This window comes from Diceros bicornis, chromosome 18 (genome assembly GCF_020826845.1).
Source record: "Diceros bicornis minor isolate mBicDic1 chromosome 18, mDicBic1.mat.cur, whole genome shotgun sequence".
Classification (NCBI taxonomy): Eukaryota; Metazoa; Chordata; class Mammalia; order Perissodactyla; family Rhinocerotidae; genus Diceros; species Diceros bicornis.
The window spans coordinates 3,624,300-3,636,716 of NC_080757.1; positions in this window are offsets into that span (position 1 = coordinate 3,624,300).

The following is a 12,417-nucleotide window of genomic DNA, read 5'->3' on the forward strand; positions in this document are numbered from 1 at the left end:
TCCCAGAACGTGTCCCCCGGCGCCCGCCCGCCCGCCACCAGCTCCTAGGCTTCACCCCCTCCCAAGTCTCGCGGGGCGACTCGGTCACCGGGCTCCCAACCCTCCGGGACCAGTCTCCGACTGAGGCCACCTTACTCACCGCAGGGCCCGCCAGGACCAGGAGCGCCCGCAGCTCCTCTCGGAAGCCGGACAGCGGCAGGCAGCGCGGCCCGCGGCGCTCGGCGGTGGGCCCCCGGCCGCCGGGCCCGGGCTCCTCGGGAGCCTCCATGCGCCTGGCGCCGTGCGGCGGGGGAGCGCGCGGGTGGCCGCCGCGAGGGCGCAGGGCCGGCCCCACTCCAGTCCCCGCCCCGGGCCGCCCGCCGCGCGCCCGGAGCCGCCCGCAGTCCCGGACCCGGCTGAGCGCGCCGCCTGCCAGTCTGCGACCTTGGGCGCGCCCCGTGCACCTCTGCACCGCTATGGACGCCCGCAGTTCTTGCAAAGGCCCACGAACTCCTGGACTTGAAAAGCAAAGTTTGGAAAAGCCCTAGAAACAGACGGAAAGCGTTGCGGGAGCTGGGTCCTCCGAACCTCGAACTCTGCGCGTCTCACCCGGCTCTGCGCCTCCTCTGGGGGTCTCAGGGTCTAAAATGTGTGGCGTGGAAGAACCTAGCGTTCTCGCTCCGTGACCTGGGTAGCGGACAGCCAGGGGCGCGGGTTGGGCGCACGCCTGCATCGCGGACACCTCCCTCCTGGCTTTATGGTACCCGCTCCACAGATGGTACTCAGCACGTGCTTTGAGACTGGGTTTGGATTTTGCATACTGCTTTTCTCTCACCACTAAGTTCCATTAAAGAACTTAGAATCTACTAGGATAGGGCAATAAGACCACATTTTCCAAGTAGGACAGTTCGTGTTCCCTTGTCTTCTTGGATATTCATCCTTCCGCCGGTTGGGAACAAGAGGCTGTGAGGGTCAGCAAACGTGGATTCAAGAGACACCTGCCGAGTTCTACCTGGGAGAGCATGGGCAACTTGCTTGCCTCCTAGAGCCTCAGTTTCCTCATCTGTAAACTCGAAATAATATCCACATTGCCGGTTGTTGTGAGGAATAAATGAGCTCGTACAGATGGACCACGTGCTCTCAGCCTGGTACACAATAATTGCCTAACAAATGTTAGTTACCGGGACTAGGATGATTTCTGTGGTAGTCAAAGTTCCTTCTGTTGTAAGTGACCCAACTTAAGCAAAGAAAATGGAAAACGGAAATTTGGGGCTCATATAACCAGGAAGTTGGGATTTAGGAATTTTAAAATTTAAGATCATTATTATTCCTCTCTCCGTCTCTCTTCCCCTCCCTTTTCTCCCACTGTTTTTGATTCTCTCTTTGGTTTCATTCTTTTTCTGCAAACAACCTCTCCTTTTCTGGGCAGGGGAGGGGAGCCTACAACAGTCCTCGTTCCTCCCTTTCCCACACTGTAAGCTGGAAAATAAGACCCTATCTCCTTCTCTTCTAGCTCCAAACAAACAAACAAACAAACAAACAACGGAGAAATTGGTTGGCCCTGCATCAGTTTCTTGCCCACCTTTAGAACAATCACCCTGGCCAGGAAAATAGGGTCTTATGTTTGGCTGGACCTGGACTATGTGCTCAGCTCTGTACCAAAAGGGTTAGGTGCTATCTGTGACTGGCAATAGTCCCACCAGAATTACATGTAGGGAGTGGAGGAGGAGGAGTTTCCCAAGATAAATGGGGGTCCCACCAGACAAAAATCCTGGGACATACACTAGATCATCAATCACTGCTATTCTTTAATAGTCTTCTGGAATCCTGACCAACATAATAAGACATGAAACAGAAAAATAATATATAAACATTGGGAAAGAAGAGACAAAAGCATTACTTGCACTTATAATTCCAGACAATTCAAAGAAATCAAATTAGGAAAAAAAGCTAATAGAATTAATAAAAGGGTTTAATAAAGTTGGTACATACAAGCTCTTCGACAGATAATGTCAGTCTTTTATGTTGGTGATAACATATATGAAAACATTGGAAGAAGAAATTTCTTTCACAATAGCCATAAATAGACACTTGTGACGTGGAGCACAACATCCCACCCCTTAAAAGTGGGCTGTGTACAGTGACTTCCTTCCAAAGAGGACAGTATGGAAAGGGGGAAATATAGTACCTTTACAGTGGAGAAACCTGGCAAACATTATCTCCACCAGATGATCAAGGTTAATATCAATGGTGGTAAGTCATGCCGATAGTATGTATCTGACTTAGTTTCCTAGGGCTGCCATAACAAATTACCACAAACTTGATGGTTTAAAACAACAGAAGTTTATTCTTTCACAGTTCTGGAGGCCAGAAGTCTGAAATCCAGGAGTTGGCAGGGTTAGTTCCCTCTTGGGGGCTCAGAGGAAGAATCTGCTCCAGGCTTCTCTTCCAGCTTCTGGGAATTGCCTGCAAATCTTGACATTCCTTGGTTGGTGGCATAATTTCAATCTCTGCCTCTGCCATCACATGGCATTCTCCCTGTGTGTCTGCCTCTGTGTCTCTGTTTTGTCTTCTTATGAGAACACCAGTCATTGAATCAGGGCCCACCCTAATCCATATGACTTCACCTTAACTTCATCACATGTACAAAGACTATTTCCAAATAACATCACATTCTGAGGTTCCGGGTAGAGATGAATTGGCGGGGGGGGGGGGGGGGGGGGGCGGGGAGGAGACACTGTTCAACAGAATATCATACCCTTGATATGATGTAATGAAAATGACACTTTAACTCCTCCAGAAAACCCGTAACTCACCAGTCTAATAATTAGAAAAACATCAGACAAATCCCAACTGAGGGACATTTTACAAAATACCTGACCAGCACTCCTCAAGACTGCCAAGGCCAGTAGAATCAAGGACATTCTGAAAAACTGTTACAGCCAAGAGCAGCCAAAGGAGATATGACAATGAAATGTAAGGTGGTCTCTTGGATGGAATCCTGGAACAGAAAAATGATATTAGGTAAGAACTAAGGAACTCTAAATTAGGTATGGACTTTAGTTAGTAATAATGTATCAATATCAATTCAATATTTAAATAACTGAAAGTTATTGTTTAAATAGAACCAGAGCGTCTCCTCCGATTGCTGGAGCAAATAGCTAGAAAATTCCGTGCAGAGATTCAACTCTTGATGGCAGGAAAAACCAACATGGAATTGGGGATTTGGGGAACACTTTGAAGCTGTCCACTTGCAGAGAGAACTGAAAGCAACACTTGTAGCTTTCAAGTGTCATCTAGAGGTTATGTTTAATAAGGAACAACATGCATATGAAACTGACCTGTCTCTATGTTTTGGTGTTCTCCAATATCCATCCAATTGGGATTAAAAGAATCAAAGCTAAACTTCTGTGCTGTGGCAGATCCTCAAAACAATGCCTAAGAATAATTTTAATATGAAATGTATGTGACATTTATTAATTTTAGAACAGACTTAAATTAGTTAGAAGAATGTTCTTGAAGAAGACCCGTCTTTTTCAATTAATATATCAGGTTTCAGTCTACTCCAATATGTTTCATACTTTTAAAATTTAATAGTGAGTCTAAAAGCATTTGAGAGTATAAACAGGTAACATAAGAAAAAATTTTTTCTGAAAAAAGGAAAGTAATGGGGAGAGACATAGCTCTGTTAGCCGATAAATAGTTTTTAAAACAATACACAGCACAAGACTAGACCACTAGATCAAGGGAAAGATAGACCTCGTCCATAGGCCGTGTCTGACATTAGAATATTACATATGTGAAGGGCCATGGGAACTGATGGAGAAGGAAAGGATTACTTTACCAGTGGTTGTGGAAAAACCTGCTTGACTTGGAAAGTGTTGGGATTTTGATTGACATTGCATTGTATCTGCAGATTTATTCATAAAGAATGCACTCATTAAAATACTGAGCCTTTTAGTTTAATCATACCCCTAGTCCAATCAGTTTCCAATTCTCCTAGGTGAGTGTAATTGATTGACTTTGCTGATGATGTTTGATAAATAGTCATTATTATGTTCCTGTGTGGCTCTTAACTTGCTAAGAGATTTTTAAAATTCATGTATTGAAGTTGAATTTTCTCAGATTTTTTTCAGTACTAAGTGAAGACATATAAAAAAGAGTCTTGCCTATAAGCATAGATGTAGGTATCTATGTCTAACTTAGGTTATTAAGGTCATTCACAACCTTGTAGAACCAGCTCTGAAGATTTCTGTCTATTTTTATGCTCTATAATTTTTCAAATAGCATAAGAATTATCTGTTCCTTGAAAGTTTAAAGGCAGTGACCTAGAAGACCATCCGATGCCTTTCTTCAGGAGGCATATTTTGTTTAAAAATAAGAAAAAAAGAAAAGAGAAAAAAGTTTCTATTTCTTCTAAGGTTGTGGCCTCTTCAGATTTTCTAGCTCTTCTTGAATTGATTTTGGCTAGTCATTATAAATGTTTATAGACTGCAGCTGTAACAAATGACCACAAACTTAGAGGCTTAAAACAATGCAAAATTATTATCTTACAGAGGTCAGGAGTCTGAAATGAGTTTTATGGGGCTAAAATCAAGGTGTCAACAGGCTGCATTCCTTCTGGAGGCTCTGGGGAAGAATCTGTTTCCTTGCCTTTTCCAGCTTCTAGAGGTCGCCTGCATTCCTTGGCTCGTGGCCCCTTCCTCCATCTTCAGAGTTTGTCACTCCACCTCTGCTCTGTCATCTCATCTCCTTTTTCTGATGCTGACCCCCTTGCCCTCCTTTTATAAGAACACTTGTGAACTTTATGTCTTTGGGGGGCCATTATTTGGTATACCACACTCACCATGTTCTCAACATGTCTCTGGCTTTCCTGTGTTCTTTATTCTGACTAATTTTTCATTGTATAGTGAGTATTTTCTCACTATACATATAGCCAGTTTTCAGAAAGGATATGCAGTGTATACTTTATGAATCCTTGCGTGTCATCATATTTTTCTTTTGTTCTCACTTTAGCGATACTCCGTTGCTTCTGGCATTAAGTGTTACCAGTGAAAAGTCCAGTGCTGCTCTGATTCTTTTTATTGTAGGGAACTATGGTGGTCACTGGGGTTAATTTTCCAATATTCTCTTCACCCTAAATGATTCGTCTTAGCCAGTCATGATCATCACATTTTTCTTGTCAGGGCTCTGTGTAGGAATGGACACATGTGCCCCAATTCTAGCCATGAAACATGAGAGAAAGTCTGATGGACATTCTAGGAAAGATATCTTTGTTTTTAAGAAAGAGTCATAGAAGGAAAAGGCCTTTATTTTCCCCTTCACATGTTACTGTGTCTAGATGTGATGCCTAGAAGTCCAGCTCCCGTACAGCCTAAGGAGGATGCCAATACCAGGAAAGGGCAAAGCAGAGAGAATCACAGATATGAAAGGAAGACTCAGAGAGAGGGACCTGCAGAGAGAGGATAAATAGACCATTGTAAAAGGCAAATCACTATTGTTTACAAGAAAGGGAAAAGCTTTTTTAAGAGTGGGATGTTGTGGGGCCAGCCCGGTAGTGTAGTGGTTAAGTTTGTGTGCTCTGCTTTGGTGGCCCTGGGTTCACAGGTTCAGATCCCGGGCATGGATCTGTGTACCTCTTATCAAGCCATGCTGTGGCAGGCATCCCACATATAAAATAGAGGAAGATGGGCACAGATGTTAGCTCAGGGCCAGTCTTCTTCAGCAGGAAAGAGGATTGGCAATGGACGTTAGCTCAGGGCTAATCTTCCTCACCAAAAAAAAAAAAATACTAAAAAAAAAAGACAGGGATATTGTGACATAATAAGACATATGTATTTGGTCTTTGTCCTGTTTCTGGCTCAGAGCTCCTAAAACCCTTGGAATTTCCTAAGTGGTGAGTGATTAAGGTGTGACTTTTGGAAAGCTCCTAGGTAACCTAAGGATGATTAGAGGGTTGGAATTTTCAGTCCCACTTCCTTACCTCTAGGAAGGGGAGAGGGGCTGGATGTTCAATAGATCACCAGTGACCAATGATCTAATCAACTGTGCCTATGTAATGAAGCCTCCACAAAAACTCAAAAGGGCCGGGTTCAGAGAGCTTCAAGGTTGGTGAGCAGAGGGAGATTTGGGGAGAGTGGAGCACTTAGAGAGGGCGTGCAAGCTCGTCGCCCTTTCCGCATACTTTTCCCTGTGTACCTCTTCCATGTGGCTCTTCCTGAGTTATATTCTTTTATAATAAACTGGTAATCTAGTAAGTAAAATGTTTCCCTGAGTTCTGTGAGCTGCTCTAGCAAATTAATTGAACCCAAGAAAGGGGTCATGGAAACCTCCAATCTATAGCTGATCAGTCAGAAGCACAAGGGACAACCTGAACTTGCAACTGGCATCTGAAGGGAAGGCAGAGGGGAACAGTCTTATAAGGCTAAACCCCTAACTTATGGGATCTGATGCTATCTCTGGGTAGATAGTGTTAGAATTGAGTTGAATGGTAAGGGCTGCTGCTGGTGTTCAGGAATTGTTTGGTAATGTGAGGAACCACCCAAACACACATACACACACGTTGGAATTAGATGAAGAACGCTTCTTATAAATTTACACACAGAGAAAGAGAACTAACTGCTTCAGTTTTATTCACTTCACCCACAGATCAACAAGTAAAACACAGAACTCAAAACTAACAAGTTGGCTGAGCTGCGGCTATCAAAGGCTGCTGTCCATTCCAGCGAGAGGAAAACCACTTCTCCTAGTACATGCTTTGAGCTCGTACCGGTCTACAAACCACAAAAATAAAACTGGGCATCCCAAGAGATCTCAGAAGTCCCAAGAGAAACAAAGACATAAGCTACCAACCAGAATTCCTGTTGTCTGTCGCCTGATAGCGCTCACCAAATGCTCAGACCATAAACCACCTCCACGGGGACGAGTCAGAACCACAACCAGACACAATGCAGAACAGAACCAGAGCCAGAAAACACAGGGTCAGTGAGAGTCAAGCTTTATTGCTTCATGAAATTCGTGCTGGTGCGGAGCAAACCGCTCTTGAAGTGCAGGTTCTTGGCTCTGGTGGGTACGTGCTTCCAGGCTGTCCGGTGGACCTTTCAGTGTGGAAGGAAAACCCAGAGGCAAATGCATCTTAGACGAAATAAGAATATTACTTGCAAAACAGTCCCAAGGTCAGACTTCAGAGAATGAATTGCCAAATAAGGAAACACACAGGTATTCGAAGGAAAAAAAAAAATCAAGATTATCAAGGTGACCAAGTCAGTCTGCTCGTGATGCAAAAAAAACCAGCAAAATTTTCACATGAAACTCATACCCATAAAGGTCATGACACATCTTCAGATGTCAGCACTACAAGTCAGGAGAAGGCTTTTAGGTCAGGAAGTCAACAACTTACAGGAAAGACTCAAGTTGCATTGATTTGGGTACCAGGACTCCACAGAGTGTTTGGTTTGGTTTAGCTCAGCGTCCAAAGTGTTTGGTTTGCAATTTTCTCCTACCTGTAGGATGCGATGTGCGCACTTACTCACCGTGGTAGCTGTCCAAAGTGTCAGTTTTGCTTCTCCAAAAGAACGTGAAGCCATAAGCCCTGACAGGTCACACCTCGAGCCCTCCTTCCCTCTGGGCTTCTTACTGTCTCTGGTCCAGTTTGAATTACAGAGCCCTATCGTTTGCTGAGGAAAGCGTCCTAACTGATCATGATACAAAATCTTTTATCTTCTTCTTCGTGGGTATATAATTGATCTTCTCTTAGTCCTTGGAATTTAGATATTTCCCTGGATTTGTCTGAGAGTAGGCCTGCCTTCAGTCTCCCCTGACTCTGCTGGGCCCTTTATCTGGAGATTCATGTGCTGCCTCAGCTCAGCAAGTCTGTCTTCACTGACCAGCACACAACCACCGACACAGTTACTAACTTGCCCAAAGTTCTCACAAACTCTGGTGCCTCTGAATCCACATCTCCTATATTTTTCACAATATCCAGTAAGAACTTCCCTTGGGCTTTGTAAAGGTGAAAAAACTCTTTAGCTAATTTGGGTGCTATTTTGTAATTTGAATAAACTGAATTTTAAGCATCCATGATGCATTGAAGTGGCTTTATGGAATGTGTTTCATGCCATCGTCGTGCTCTTATGCGTTAGGGCTTCAGAAGTAGGGAAGGTGGATTTTAATCTTAGCTCATTCTTTCTCTTTGGAGCTTAATAAGCACATGAAAAACATTCCTGAACACACGGTTGCCTCCCAAGGGAAGCATGAACTCTGCAAAATGGCAAAATCAAGATAATTCCAGTCCATGTATAACACAATATACAATAACACAAATGTTAGATTTCATGTGTACATGAACCCTAGCAACCTGGACATCCTCAAATTGTCCAACCTGCTGAGATCACCCTATAATCATAAAATTAAAATTAAAATGGTTGAACCCCACCTCCCCTACAGTGGGAAAGCCAACATCCTTCCCAATGTCCCCAAAAAGGTCGGTGGGGCAGGTGGAGAACAGGGTTTGGCGACTGATTTAGGCTAACCAAGATCCACCCCTTGAACGGGAGGAGGACAAGCTGTGGCAGGGGAAGAGGGTGGGGGATGAATCCCTAAAAAGCGTTGTGGTTCTGTTAGCACAGAATGGGAGAGAGTGGGTGCAGAGCAGGCAACTAGCAGTGAGTGTCTGACACATGCGCTCAGCAGAAGTCCATGTCCTTGCCCTAGACGTGGTAGATCTGTTCTCTAGTCCCCGTGGGCTTGGAGCGCTGCCCGCTCAGGTGCACCCACCTACGCCTAGACTGAGAATGCCTTCCTGCCCTACCCAGCTCACTCCTAGCCATGACCTGATGCAGGACCCTGAGAATTGAGGCCCCGTTGGGCATCGCACAAATGTGGGGCCACAATCTGCTCTGTCTGAGACCAGCAGCCTCCAAGAAAGGCCAGATGTTAATGCCTGGGCAAACTGCTGCCACAAGCTGAGCGCAGGACGGGTGGAGCAGCCGAGAGCTAAGGGTGTTGATCACTCCTAGGGCTTGGCCTTGCTCAGTCAGGAAGGAACTCAAGCTCTGAATTGGCCAGGAGCCTAATTGATACAGGCCTGCCATGGGGTGCAGGGCAGAGCCAGATGGGAGCTGGATTTGGAGGCTAAAAGGACATCCTCCAGGTCCTTAAAGGGGCATCCTAAACTGAGCTAATTCAGTTCCCTACCAGAAGAGACCCCTTGGCTCTGAAGGAGGCAGTGTCACAGGGTGGAAAGAGCCACTGACCAGTAAATCAGGAGACCTGGGTTCCAGCCCTGCCTCTGCCATTTCCTGGCTGTGTAACCATGACTGGGCACCTCACCCTGAATTTTAATGTTCTTGCCACAAAATGATGATAATAATTCCTACCTGGTCTACTTCCCTAAACTTATTGGGAGGATCAAAGGGTAAAATGTGTGTGAAAGTGCACTGTGAGCTCTAGTGAGGGATGCAAATACAAGCCATCATCATTAACATCAACAGCCTCTGCAAGTTATAAGGGATCTTAGCGTGATCTAGATTGCTCAGTGCACCCTTTACAACTCTCGCGGCAGATTGTCCTCTCTCTCCTCCAACGTCTTCAGTGATGGGAACCTCACTATTTGTATGAGTTTTCTGTGGCTGCTGTAACAAATTGCCATAAACTTAGCAGCTTAAACAATACAAATGTATTATCTTGCAGTGCTGGAGGTCAGAGGTCCAAAGCAGACCTAAAATCAAGGTGTCAGCAAGGCTGCATTCCTTCTGGAGGTTCTAGGGGAGAATCCATTTCCTCATCCTTTCCAGCTTCTAGAGGCTGCCCACGTTCCCTGGCTTCTGGCCCCTTCCCGCATCTTCAAAGCCAGCAACACAAGTCCAGTCCTTCTCCATCGCATCTCTCCATCTCTTTCCTCTTCTGCCTCCCTCTTCCACTTTTAAGCTGCCTTGTGTTTACGTCAGGCCCAGCCACATGATCTAGTATAATCTTCCTGTCTACTGATTAGCAGCTTAATGCCATCTGCGTCCTCAATTCCCCTTTCCATGTAACGTAGCACAGTCACAGGATCCAGGGATTAAGGCGTGGACATCTTTGGGGGCTTCACATACTCCTTCACACCAATCCTACGCAGCTGTGAAGGCAGGAAGCTCTTCGTAATGCTGAGGCATAATATGACATCCCCACCTGCTGGTCCTAGTTCTGCTTTCAGAAGTCACATGTAATATGTCTTCTCTGTTTCCCAGGTGATGGCTCTAGAATGACCTGAGGCAGGTATGCTCTTTCTCTCCTACCTTTTTTGTCCAAAGAGAAATTTCTGGAGCTTCTTCTGAGGCGTCCAATCCGTCAATGACCCCTTGTATACCGAAGCCCCCACATCCTGCAAAAGTTAAAGTGTCCAGAACCAATGATGTTTCCCTGGGTGTAGTCTGGTCACAGAACCCAAAACTCCCTTCATTAGGAGGGTGGGAGATGGCAAAATGTGGGCAATTTTTACCAATCCTTTTGATGAATTCTTAAAAAAGAAAAAAATCGTTGCATCTTGATATCTGTAAATAAAAGTGTATCATAGGTGTACAGTTTGATTAATTTTCACAGAGTGAACACACCTATGTAACCAGTACCCAGATTAAAAAACAGAACATTAGCATCCCCCTAAAAGCCTCCTTGTGGCCTTCTAGTCACTAATCTCCCCAAAAGAAACCACTATCTTGGATTTTAGCTGCATTGTAGTGGGTTGAATCAAGGCCCCCAAAAGATACGTCCATGTCCTAATCTCTAGAACCTGTGGATGTAAGCTCATTTGGAAACAAGATCTTTGCAGATGTAATTAAGTTAAGCATCTTGAGATGAGATCATCCTGGATTACCTGGGTGGGTCCTAAATCCAATGACAAGGGTCCTTAGAGGAGAAGACACAGACACAGAGGAGAATGCCATGTGAATACAGAGGCAGAGACTGGAGTGATGTGGCCACAAGCCAAGGAACGCCTGGAGCCCCCAGAAGCTGGAGGAGGCGATGCTAGATTCTTCCCTAGAGTCTTTGGAAGGAGCCCCCCTACCAGCACCTTGATTTTGGATTTCTGGCTTCCAGACTATGAGAGAATAAACTGTGAGAGAATAAATTTCTTTTGTTTAAAGCCATCAAGTTTGTGGTAATTTGTTTTGGCAGCACTAGGAAACTAATATAAGCATAGATTCATTATGGTGTTTTCTACGTACGTAAACGGAATTATGCAGGACACATATTTTGTGTCTGACTTCTTTCACCCAACATTACCTCAGCTGTGAGAGTCACCCACGTAGACACGCGCAGTTGTAGTCTGTTAATTCTCATGACTGTACAGTAATCCACTGCATGAATATGCCCGCCAGCACAGCAGGAAATCTCCATTCTCTCCACTTCCTCATCAATGTTTGGAATTTCTCATTTTATCCAATCTGGTCTGTGTATAGCAGCATGGTAACGTGCTTTTAATTTGCATTTCCCTGAGGACTAATAAGGTTGGTCATCTTTTCATATATTTTTTGGCTATTTTAATATCTTCTTTCTGAAGTGTATATGCAAATCTTTTGTGCATTTTTCTATTAGATCTGCTAAATGTTGCCCATTTTTCCCATGGATTGTAGGAGGTCCTTATATATTTTGAATATGAATCGTTTGTGGAATATACGTATTATGAGCAAGTACTACTCTTCTCTGAGTTGCTTCTTGCTCTCTTAATTTCCTTCAGTGAATTTATGACTTAAAAGGCCAAGAATTCATAGCTTAAGGGAACTAAAATTCTGCAAAAGAAGGAAGATGATACTTTCCCATATAACATACAATTCCACACCCTTTGGATTTTTAGCCCTTGATTAAAGAGAACCAAGGGCAGCAGGCTTTTGCACTGGCTCAGGAGAAGATTGAAAGAGAATTAAAACATGGCGTCAACCATCAAAGATAGGTGAACATCCTGTCTTCCATCCCTCCAGTCCAGAAAGTTCTGTGCAGATAAGAATGGCAGCTTGGAGTCACCTAAGGGACTGTGTTTGTAAGAATCACAAAGACCTTCAAATTCTAAGGCGTCTTTGGAGAAGAGTGTTTGCTTGGCTGTACCTGTGAGGTGTTAGTATGGACGCAGGGTTACACCAGACCAGAAATAATATCAGAGACCAGGGGACAGGAACCTTTTAGGGATCTGGGTATTATTTAATCACTGAGAGAGAGTACCTGGAAGCATTTTTAGTCCAGTAGCTCCATTTGAATCTGTCCCCAGGAATATTAATAACAATGACAACAGCTAATGGACTGACTTGTATCCCCACCTAAGATTCTAATCCCAATTTCAATGTGAGGGTGGGAGTGGGTTTTCCCCACCAACAAACAATTCTCCAACACCAGCTGGATGTCCTACAATTCAGCTCGTTCTGACACTATCTACCCAGAGGTAGAGTCAGATCCCATAGGTTAAGG